The sequence below is a fragment of the Eupeodes corollae genome, chromosome 1 (genome assembly GCF_945859685.1).
Source record: "Eupeodes corollae chromosome 1, idEupCoro1.1, whole genome shotgun sequence".
NCBI classification, from domain to species: domain Eukaryota; kingdom Metazoa; phylum Arthropoda; class Insecta; order Diptera; family Syrphidae; genus Eupeodes; species Eupeodes corollae.
The window spans coordinates 307,563,307-307,575,739 of record NC_079147.1 but is presented as its reverse complement, the minus strand read 5'-3'; positions in this window follow the sequence as shown (position 1 = coordinate 307,575,739).

The window sequence follows — 12,433 nt, the reverse complement described above, 5'->3', positions numbered from 1 at the left end:
TGAAGCAGTGTGAATTCTCCATGGTTCTCTTGCACCAACGGACGAGAGTTTGGCAGGGATGACAAAATAGACATGGCTCTATACAGCTCGTCCCTGTAGATGCTGTCATATGCGGCCTTGAAATCGATGAAAAGATGGTGGGTGTCGATTTGATGTCTGTTTAAAGGGTCTCCTCCTTTTTTCAGAATGTTCAGATGTTCAAATGGTAGGCATGTGCATTCAAGAGGAGACAAGCGTCCACAGGTTCTTACTAAAAACCTACCTCTGTACTATCAACTCCTACTCTCACCTCCCGTGGTGAACATCGGGTGCCTAGTACCTCAACTGGAGATTGGATTCCAACCCCAGTGGAAAGTTATTGGGGGTAGCAAAAGAGAGAGGGGGGAGGTGTTTCCACTAAGACACCTCTTCTTATCCACACGGCAGCGAAAGAATTCCCGAGATGGAATCAACGGTCGCGTCTACAGTTCCAGTAAGGTTGAGCTACTAAGTGTACACCTTATAGGTCTTTTACGACTTATTCGGAGCCCAGGCTATCCTTGTAGTTATACTAAGGATCTGCCTCTCCAGGTTGGTAGTTGGGGCCTCGGGGGTGACTTCTTGACTACGTATAAAAATATCCTAGTTGCAAAGCATCAACAAGCCTCTGATACGGACGGATTTGTTGATTACAACCTACGCAAACCAAAATGTTCACTTTTTAAATTGCTATGGTAAAAAAAAACCCACTCAACTTTTTTGATAGTCCTTTCTGCATGTTTTTACATTATTATCTGTATAACAACATTTATTTGAAGTCGATATCTTTACTGGTTCTTGACGACAAAAAAAAAACTTTCTGAAAGTACGTACACACGCACACACAGACTTTTTTCTAAAAATATTATACATATTTGGACTCTAGTGACCTTGAAACTTTGAAAAATGTCAAAAATTCACGCTGGCGGCTTCATCGATTCTTATTTATTTTTTTCGAAACGTAAAAAGAGAACTTCCGATTTGATCAATGAAAAGATTTTTGGAGCCATGTTGACTGATATTTTATTTCCAACGACGGCGTTCGGTTCAAGTTGGTGCAACTTGTCATACAGCAGACTTTACCTTCAATTTATTGAAAAAAGTATTACAAAATTGGAATGATCGAAAGGAATTTGTAACATGCAACTGTAATGGAAAATCTGAAAATCATATTTAAATAATATATTTAGTAAAGTTATCTCAAAGATTGTAATTATAATAATTCTTCCTTAAGCTCCTTGGCATTTTTAATTTTACCAATGCAAATTGTGTAGCTGCTAATACTGAATAAAGCTCATACGGTTTTTATAGATCCTGTTCGATAAATGCAACTAATTCAATTTATTTTAAAGCTCTTGGTATTCCCGCTTGTGAATGGTCTTCCATATTTAAATCGACACAACCTTTAGATACCACTATCTCCTAATGAAATTACAAACTACTATTATTTGGCACAAAATTAGACATTTTCAAGCACGTGTATGACATGCGTCAAAACGGATTGCTCAGTATTTGTATAATCTGAATTCCTAACGTTTGCATATGTCGAAATTAATCAGGGCTTCCTAGTACAGCCATCAAGCAGTAACTTTACCAAATCGTCACACTATATTTTGCGAGTTGTTTAATTAAAAGTCGAATATACACCTTATCAAATAAACCTTTTGAAGTTCATTAAAATATTTTCTTCACGCATTTTCCATCCACTACAGGAATTTAAATTTTTCTATATCTTTAATTGAAAATAACATACAAAAGAGAAATTACTTACAAGCAAATAACTATCAGCAAAATACTGTCTCTTCAACCGATAACCCGTCACCATCACTGCAGCAGATTTACACGAACGAAACAAATCGACTGCAATAAATCGATTTCACTTCATCTTGTAAACACCATCATGCGGACTAACTGAACCGATTGCATTGGTTTGGTTGGTGTTGCACAATTCACATCTGTCTCACCAATTTATTTTAATTTCATCAAACTCAGAGCTCTGCCAATATTGTTGGGCTGGCTTAAGGGGTGGCTCGGCCAGGCCAGGCCAGACCATATCGATTCTATGAACTCCTTGTTAAGCACTTAATTCCACTTTCTTGTTGTCAATGTTTGCCGTTCTTTTTTGTAGTCAAGCCATCCGTCGTAGTCATCGTATACTCACTCTAAGACCAACTGAAAATGGTCAACACCTCAGTCCGTTAGGCAGAACTGGAGGCATCTACATATATAGAATCAGCCATATCTATAGAATCATTAAAGAGATTGTTACCGTCACACTTATATAAGAGTTATGGGAATGGGTGCTGGGTAGGCATGGTTGCATCTCTCATCGAAGGAGATAGGAAAAAAAGCTTCCCCTTACCCCATTGCCCATCAAAGTCTCTAGCAACTGGAAATAATTGATTAAAAAAGGACACAAAGTGATTGCTGATTGAGTTTGATGAACAGGAAAACTTGATTAGAGAATGCGATACTCATTCGGGTACATGAGCAGCAGCAAACAGATATCCTGCTATGATGGGTAGCGTCAAAGCCATATCATCTTATCACATAACCACCACCGATACCAAAACCACCAACCAACGCCCCTTGCAAAAACAACCTCGTTATATGATAATCATTTGGCATCGCACGCAGTTGATACGAGGCGATATGTGCCTCGAGCGGAATGCGTTATCGTCATCGACGTCACCCTCGTCGTCACCGCGTCGGTCATCTTTCTGATGATGAAACGTGCTAATTGCATAAAGGAGATGGAATTCCATCAAAATTCTGTCTGTCAATTAAGCACCAATACGCTAACGTCCCGAACGTGATAATGTACAAGGTCTCGAAAGTGACTTGAAAACTTTTCTAAATCCAATATTTCTACCCCCATCCACGTCAACACTGACCCACAGCCACCAATCAGTCAGACAGTCAAACAGTCAGGCATTCACCCCCAACAGCCAGCCACTACCCTTAAATCAAAAAAAAGAAAAGTGTATTAATGGAGTGAGCGTGAACGAAAAGGAGGGGTAGAAGCACATATTAGCAGGGCACCCGAACAATATTGCTTAAATAAACGACAGAGCAAAGTCACAGATACGAACAACAACCCGATAACGCTATCTATACATCGAGGGTTGAGGAAAAGTCAATAAGTGTCGAACAAATTAAATTCAATTACAGGTGCTCTCCGCTTCAGGATATTACAGCGATAACAGGAGAGCAAATAGAATTTCATCAAATAAAAAGAAAAACAGGACCAAACAAAACAAACACACACTCACAGAAATAAGCGAAAGAAAAACAACTGCTGGAAAAAAGGAAATGAAATAAAAATCCTTTGAACGGCAAAACACGGTTTTGTTGGTGCAGAAGAAAAAAGTGGCTTTTGCGATCCCAAAAAGGAGACAAGTGCACAATGACAACATAGAAAACCTGGAAAGGCACGAAAAGCACACGTTCATAGATAAAAACCAACAAAAAAAAGGAACGTAGAGAAAATAAAACGAGAGCAGAAAAAAAAACAGAAAAAAAAACGAACGACCCCAAAAACCATAAAAGGACAATAGCTTTTGTAAACTTTCAATCATCAAACTTTATCCTTGTCAATTTAAGGAGAGAGAAAAAAATGAAGCACACAAAATACGGACCTATACACATTGGTAGGTGAATCAAGTGACTAAAGCATCCCCCTCCCTATCCTTTTCAGATTTAAAGGTATATTTCCAAAAGAGGACAAACATTGAATCTTTTAAGATGAAGTTAGCATCGTCCTTCATTCCAATCGATTATTATTGCATAAGTCGAGAAGTAAGCTGTATACCTCCGTACTTTTCAAAACATCACACCCTCGTATGGCTCGATCGAAAAGCAAGCTTACTTAAGGTTAGGTTTATGTGTGTTCCTCATACTCGTATACCTCTGCTAATGCATCCTTTATAGTTACCCTCAAAGCCCTAAAGAGTGTTTTAGCCACCTCCCCCGAACCCAGTTAAGTTATAAACACTCTAATAAAAATCGGATTTCCAATAAAATTAAGACTTTTGCCTAGCTTAGCTTTACGCTTCTTAGTTATCTACAAAATCCTTATCTATAGTTTATGGGTGAAGGTTTTTCGTTTTACGTTTTACGTTTTGTCTTTTGTTGTGATATTTAAGGTCCATTTTGGTAACCCACTCGAAGTGTAATTGTACTTGTCAACTCAACATTAATACAAAAAAATGGATGGACTTTGTTTTGTTAAGTGTACAGAAATGTTTCTAGATCCAAACATTAAACGGACTAAGTATACGTAAGAAACAAGCCATCAAGAGTGCTTGTAGGTTGTTCATTAGGAATTGCAGTCATATCAAAAATTAAGCATCAGTCAATTCTGTAGAATAAAATCTGATTTTTGAAGCACCCAAGAGTATTAGTTTAAAACAAAGTTAGAACCAATTCGGAACTCAGACAAAGAGTATTAGACCAAAGAAGTTAGACGTCCCAAATTTGAACTAATCTTGGAGCATTTGTATAAATCACGGTGTTTTTTCTTTACTTAGTTCTATTGAAAACGCTTATTTATTTCTCAGGCACATCACAACAAAATTTGTCTTGCCTGAGAGGGTCGTTAATGAATCAATGGGATCACTTTTTTTCCGAACTCGTACTGTCGAGAGAATTATAAAAGATATTAAATCTGCTATCCCGGATTCCACCCTAGCAGAACTGGTACGTAAGCTATTCTGTCTAGACTCATTCCTAGTAATTGGACAACAGTATTTATTCAGGCAATTACAAAAAGTTGAAACTTTTTATAAAATTATGTATAATCGACCATGAAAACAGTTGAGGAACGAAAGCATCTTAATGATTGACAGAACAGCTTAGGTAGCAATAGGTCGACTGATGAACTCATGATTCAACTCACGGACAAATAGAACAAAGTTTTGTATCAATAAGCAAGATTATTGCAGTTGATATACCAAAGACAGTTGAAAGAGTCTGAAATATTATCAAAAATAAGTGCTTTCGTCGACAAATCCCTTCTTCGTTATCAGTTTAGATATTTTTTTTCGAACAGTTCAATATAAGTTGTATCAGATCCAAGAATATAAATAATAGTAAGCCCCAGGGCTGCGTTTTGTCTCCGATTCCCTTTCCTACCTTTCTAAAGTTAACCCCCGCCATTTCATAATCACATTCCTCTTTTTAAAATATGTGATGACAAAATGTGATAAACTCATTCAATTCTGACCCAAACAACATTGCTGTATACAAAATTGCTGGGAATTTAATATTTTGAAAACCCTATGATGTCTTGTATTGTCAAAACAAGATATACCTCCTGCATCGCTTTCTATGAGTAATGGCACGTGCATGAACGAAAAACATCACGATATTTCCATATAAGTCCAAGACACTAATAGAGTTCCAATTTCTTGGATGGTGCTACATTAATTTAATTTAGCCTCTTGGATAGTATCACAATAAAAAATTATCTTAACGTTTCATGGCTCAACAGTTGGAAGTTGTAGTCCTCTCCTTAAATAGTATAAAAGTAATTCCAGCGCTATTCATCAATGTTCCCTTAAGTCCAACTTCAGTACGGAGATTTCTTCTTTAGTTGTACTACACGAATGTACAATTAATTAACAATCTCTATATAGTTCAAAACGGACACCTCCTTTCTTACCCCTGTAGATTGAAATCAGACTTTTAAGAGACCTAAAGTACTATAAAAAGTAAAAGCTTTTGCAAGAGAAACAAGCAGTTCAAGATTAAAGCCAAAACGTATTATTTTGGAGTTCAACTTATGTTTAGAGTGATTTTTCGAGAAGTGAATCGCGTCAATTCAATGTCCAACACACAGCTGAAAAGTCAGAATTTTTTTGATTTTAAAATTCTGAAAATTCCCACTATTCAACTTTTTAAATGTTTAAAGTTCATCCAAGCAGTGAAGTACTCGTTTATAGAAACAGAATGACCAACAAACCAACCAGAAACTTCAGACAAATACAGAAACTTTTACACTGTCGAATCAAATTAAACATTGCAAACGGTTATCCCAAAAAGTATAACGTTGGTGGTGAAGGTGGAGTTGGTGGTGGTGGCGGTGTATCCTCAGGCAAAGCAGACACTTGAGACAACATCCACCCTCTATCGCCAACACTCTCCTGCGTCTCCTTTTACCACCATCATAGTCGTGCTAGTTTAGCTATCTAGCTTTCCATTCGGCAACTTACTGTGTGTATATTTGCACAGTCATTTGGTAAATTCGAAACCCCACCAGCCCCCCTCTTAAAATCCCTTTTTACAAACTCTGTTTGAAAAAGAAATGAAAAGAAGACCCAAAGACCGACCAAAACTTAGGTACTACTGCCAAGCAAACTCCCATAGCAACTCCTACTTCTTGGCAATTTTAAGTTTAAGGTTCATCAAGGATTTTTCTGCGATGTGCAATTGCGAACGAAGACTTTTAAGAAGACTTCTTCCTTCGTCGTTGTCGTCGTCCTTTCGTTGGTCTATTCCGGTACATTATTGTACAATTCCGACAATAGTTTTCGAAGACAATAGTCCTTGAGGGGTTTTTCGTTCGTTTGTTGTTGATGGTATAAGAGGAGTTTTTAACGTGGTGTGGGGCGGTGCTGTGCGGTGGATGGCGACGAACTATTATGTGAAAACTTTAATCGGTGTTGTTTGTGTTTGTCGGTCCCGCGGGACCTCTTTTTAAGATTCTATATAAACCAAGAGCAGGCAGTAGATATACCTACAGTTTTAAAGAAGTCCTGGCGAAACTGGAGAATGTGCACTTAAAGAGAGATTTTAAAATCACATAAATATGAGTTGATGCGTGTGATGGAGGGTGGTCCCGAATCCAAGGTTAACCCTTGTGCGAGTAAATATTGTTCCTAACATTATAAAACTGGCCAAGGCAAAGAAGTTAAACATTTCACATTAATGTTCCCATTCTCAAAAAGTATACATAATATGAAAAGCCGTTACAAAACTTTTGGAGTGTGCTCTTGATATCCTTTAAATAGACCACAAGGACAAGAGACCATTAATTTTTCTGACCAATTTTGCTATTTGTGTTTCTTTGTCGTCGTTGCGAGGACGATGCTCTTTCTTGCTCCTAAAAGTCCTTATTTTTTTGTGTGTTTTGTTTTTTTTTTTTTAACAGAGACGGAGAGAGGGAGAGACGGACAGGACACGTGCTCGTGCTGGGTCTGCTCGGATGGGCCGATTCACAACCTCTAAAGTAGGTACGAGTTGGCCATTAATCGTAGAGGGTTTCCTGCATGTCATGCTGCCCTCGCCCGCCTCACCGTGCAGCATGGCCAACAGAGTGCTAGAAAGGACATGTTTGCTGTATCATATCACACATGCTGACCACAGCAGGATGTGTTGTATTTATGTGAACCAAGCAACATGGATCTATATGTTTAAATATAAATATATGTGTATAAAGCCTCTTCTAAAGGCCAAAATGAAGGAATACGGCCCGATGAATGGCGGTATTTTAGGGTACTTTAGAGACTTTTTGTGTAGAATATGAGTTTATTTTTTTAATAGGAGTTAGTACATACATTTTCTCGTTTGTGTGAATGCAACATATTTATTTACAAATGTACGTTTCTTGGAACGTAACTATGTTTGTTCGCATTTGGGATCTGACAATAATTAAATCTTTTTTTATTTGATGAATGAAACTTGTTTGAGTGGACCCTAAGGCCTTAAATTAGTCAACTCATGTAATCCATTAACTTATAGTTCATTTTTGACAAGTTTGAGGAAATAGTCCTTTTTTATAGAAAAAAGGAGGGTTTTAGAGAATTGTGGGACATTAATATAACACATGTATTATGTTGACTTACCTTTATACGATGCCAATAAAAACAAAGTTTCTATAAAAATGACTTGCAAAATTATTCTAAGTCAATTGAAAAAATTAATAAAATTTAACGCCAGTTCATATTTTATATGTATTTGATTTATTTTTTGTGCTTGATTTTTAGGTAACGATAATTGTAAAATGGTTGCCTCATAAGACCTAAAACACAACGAAGCGTTTTTTTGGGGGAAGGAAGATTCTGTAAAATCAGGCAACTAAGGTTAAATTAGTACCGAACAAATTAAAAAGTTAAGGTTGCTTTTGAAAGTAGTGGAAGTGAAAGGTCTTGGGTTTTTTGTATGCTTTTTGTTAATAACTTCAAAATCCTAAACAGAATTTGAAATTATGTTATAAGAGATTTCCATTAGGGACAGGTTGATTTAAAATTAAAAAAAGAGGCTTGGATGCGACCCACACTGATGACTTCCCATCCCGTCTGTCGATTTGTTTTGTCTATAGTACTCGTATCAATTTTTACCAAATTTGCTTAATATTTTTAGTAGATTTTATTTTTTATGAAAAAACGGACTATTGGATTTTTATATAAAAATTACAGAATATCGAAAACAATATTTTCTGTGAAATAAAATAAATTTGAAACCAATATTTTTAATTTTTGAAAAGCTATTTGAGTCGAAAGTAAATTTTTACCAACTTTTTTTAGGTTTTTAATTTTTTGTACAAAAGCAGTCAATTCGATTTTTTTTTTAATTTTACTGAATGTTAACAACAATATTTTTTGAAAGATGAAAGAAGCTTAAAGCCAATATCTCAAAGTTTTGAAAAGATATTTGAGTTGAAAATTAATTTTTACCATTTTTCATTAATTGTTTTTAGTTTTTTAATTTTTGTGAGAAAACTGTCAATTCGATTTTTCTCAACATTTTTCAGAATGTTGAAAACAATATTTCTTATAAGATAAAATAAGTCTGGAGCCTAAATTTCAAGTGTTTGAAAAGATATTTGAATCGATATTCAATTTTTACCAACTTTGAGTAATGTTTTTTTTAGATTTTTATTTTTTATAAAAAAACTGTCAATTCGATGTTTCTCAAAATTTTATCAGATGTCAAAAACATTATTCTTCGTTGCACAAAATTGTTTTGGAGATGAAATCATATTTAAGTCGTAAAATTTTGGAGGTGACAAATTTTTTTTCTTCAGTTTTTTTGATTTATAAAAAAATCGTTGAATGGTTTTTTTTCAAAAAATATATGTCTTTAATGTCACTTTTCAATATATAATATAAAATTTAATTCAAGTCTGCAGCGTTTTTGGTTCATAAAATATTAAGGCTTAGCCAAAATGGTCACCTTTTTTTAAACTGCTATGGTAAAAAAAAACCATTCACGAAATTTTCTTGAGAGCCCTTTCTGCATCTTTCTGCCTTATTATGTGTATAACAAAATTTATTTGAAATTGATATCTCTTCTGGTTTATGAGCTATAGACTACGAAAAAACGTTGCGAACGTACTGACGTACGGACGTACGGACGTACGGACGTACGACGTACGGACGTAAAATTTTGGCCAAAAATTTTAATTTTCACCCGTACAAGCTCATGAATTGATAGATATCGACTACTACAAACAAAACTTCAGGTATTGGGCCGAAGATTACCCTGTCTGGATACACGAAAAGCCGTTACACAGCCAGCGTGTGATGGTTTGGTGCGCGGGAGCGGAGTGGGGCATTTTCGGTGCCTAATTTTTTTTTGAAACGGTAAACCGAGAGCGGTACAGAAACATGTTAAGCAACTTCCTTCTCCCCGAACTTCGCCGTAGACGTCGTTTGAATCGAACAATATTCCAACAGGATGTAGCGACGCACGTGCCATACTGCCTACGAAGCGCTCGCTCTGCGTTCGGTATTCGTTTACTCTCTCGATCGACAGATTTCGCTTCGCCGCCTCGTTCTTCCGATATGACGGTTCTGGATTTTTTCCTCTGGGGATATTTAAAAGGGTATGTACGTGATTTGGAGAATTTAAAAGCGCGCATTCGACAAGAAATTTCTAAAATTACGCTGGAAATGTTAAGAAATGTCTTCGAAAATTTTGTCAAAAGATTAAACAGTTGTGTAAGCCAAAACGGGCATCATTTAATGGATGTAATATTTCATAAATAATTTTTCTAATATGTATTTTCGTGCTTTTGTTCTGGAATTATTTCAAAAAGAAATACGGGCATCTTTGTGTGGGTTACATATCATCCAATTCAAGCCACAAGAAGGTGGTGATCATCAATATAAGCGATAGCCGTTGACGGTGATAACCTGGCCAGTATCATTTTTGAAAAAATACGGACCCATGATACATTCAACCCAAAAGGTATATCAAGCAGGACCTTTAGTTAAATGCATTGTCACCTGGTGAATCTAGATTGGATTGGTGGCCTCCCAGTCAGACAATTTTTCTTATTGACGTACCAATTCATCCAAAGTGGGACACATCGCTAAAGATCATTTTTCGGCAAAAAATTGTGATTTGTCATTATGACTTTCAACTGCTCCAGAACCAATAAGCAAAAACACGACAAACGTGGAGTCCCAAATCACGAAGAAAAATTCGCCAAGTTGGGATCTGCGACAGGCCAAGTTCGGGTAAACTTGAGCCGTAGGTTAAAACAATTATTAAATAGTCGAATTGGAAGGAAGACCATGCACCCTATATAAAGTGTGCAACGCGTGAATAGATGCAAGTAGATAACCAACTTTAAGATAATAAAGTTTTATCATTTGAATGTGTTGCTAGACATTATTAGAAAAAGATTTGTTGACTGAAAGTAAAAGAGACCACAAGCTGTCGAAATGTACAAATGATTAATCAAAAAATGTATTGGGTCTTTATGATAACAAATTTATAGGACCTGGTAGTCCAGCCGTGCATCATTACAAAATATTTGACGTCTTCGCATAAATCCTGAACATCTTGATTTTATTTCTAGTGTTGAAAAGCTTTACAAGAGCCCTAGTGTGACCTTTAACCTTATGAAAAGGCTGACTTTCCTGTTCTCTGAACTATGTTAACAGATACAAAAATTTAAGTTTTTGGCGTTAAGTTCCAAAAGCTATGAACACAGTTCATACTGAAAAATTTACTAATACTCGTAGTACGTGGAGGATGGGATAACAAGGAAATGAAATATTAAGCCATGTAAAAAATTTCACATTCGTATTGTGCGGTTTGACACTACGCTCAAAAGTCAACTCTAATGTAAACATTTCACAGTTACTATAAAGCGATTTTGTAAAATCTATAGGAAAGTTTTTCAAAAAAAAAAACAAACAATTCAGAAAAATGCATAAAAACTTTATTTGAATCTATAGTACGGTCCATATAATTTAATGCTTAAGGATTATTTCATGCAAATGTTGACAAAAAGTACGGTAAAATGATGCCACCACCCCATAAATCCCACTTAACTGTGACTTTTTTTGGATGCATTGGTAGTTTTAGCAATGCTTCTGGCTAATATTTACTCCAAAATCGAGAATTCTGCTTATTTACGTACCCATTGATTCAAAATCGAGCTTCTATTAAACTGAGAAAGCACGCGATGAACTTTCTTAACAGAGCACGCATTTTTATAATAAAATTCAATAATTTGCAAGCGTTGTTCGTTTGTAAGTTGTTAGACGATTCATGGTTAAATTATAGACCAAAATAAAGAAGCTTGGCAGTAAAACAAAACTCGAACCATGCGTCAGCTGTAAAAACCAATGTTTCCAACAAGATAATAGCTAAAAAATTAACCTTTAGAAAGTACTGCATATTTCACTTTAGCAATGTTTACTTATTTTTTGATTTCGCTAAGAATGTGTTTGTATGTTAAAGAGTTAAATTCTAAACCCATTCTTTTATAAATGTTTATATTTTTGAAACCCTTACTGTGAGTTCTTTAAAACAAAGTGTGCAAATTTAAAAAACAAATACACCTAACACCAAAAATTAATAAACTATTCGTTCGAAGGAAGAAAATTACAACCTTTGATGAATAAATAATTACACAATGAAAACTCATTGAATACGTAATGACATAAACTTTGCCCCATTTTGTCAAAACTATAAACAGTCAACACTCGTCGAACAAATAAAATGTCTATACCTGCAGACTTACCTCTGTGACTCTTAGGGAATCTAAAAGTTTAAAATTTCAAAAGAGGGTTGTGGGGCGTGGAGGGGTGTACCTAATGCTAATGCTAAAAACGAAAAACGAACGAGGCAACTAATCAACTTCTATATAAAAGCCACAGAAAAGCCGTCAAATCAATTCGCATAGCTCTTCGTCAACTACACCACCGCACTGCACCGCGTCGTTCCACCACCTCACCACACCACACCACACCGTACACGGGTACCGCTCCAAGTTTTATAGTCAGTCGTCAACAAATGTGAGTTTTCTCCTTAAAGCTAATTACGCTAGAACGCGCTCCCGCCGCGCCATAGTGCCGTACAATACATATTTTAGTGCTTTTATGTGCGTTGGCGTTGCAACAATCACATTCCCGTTCCCGATATGAAGACGGCAAAAATATCCAGAGGTAGGTATGTA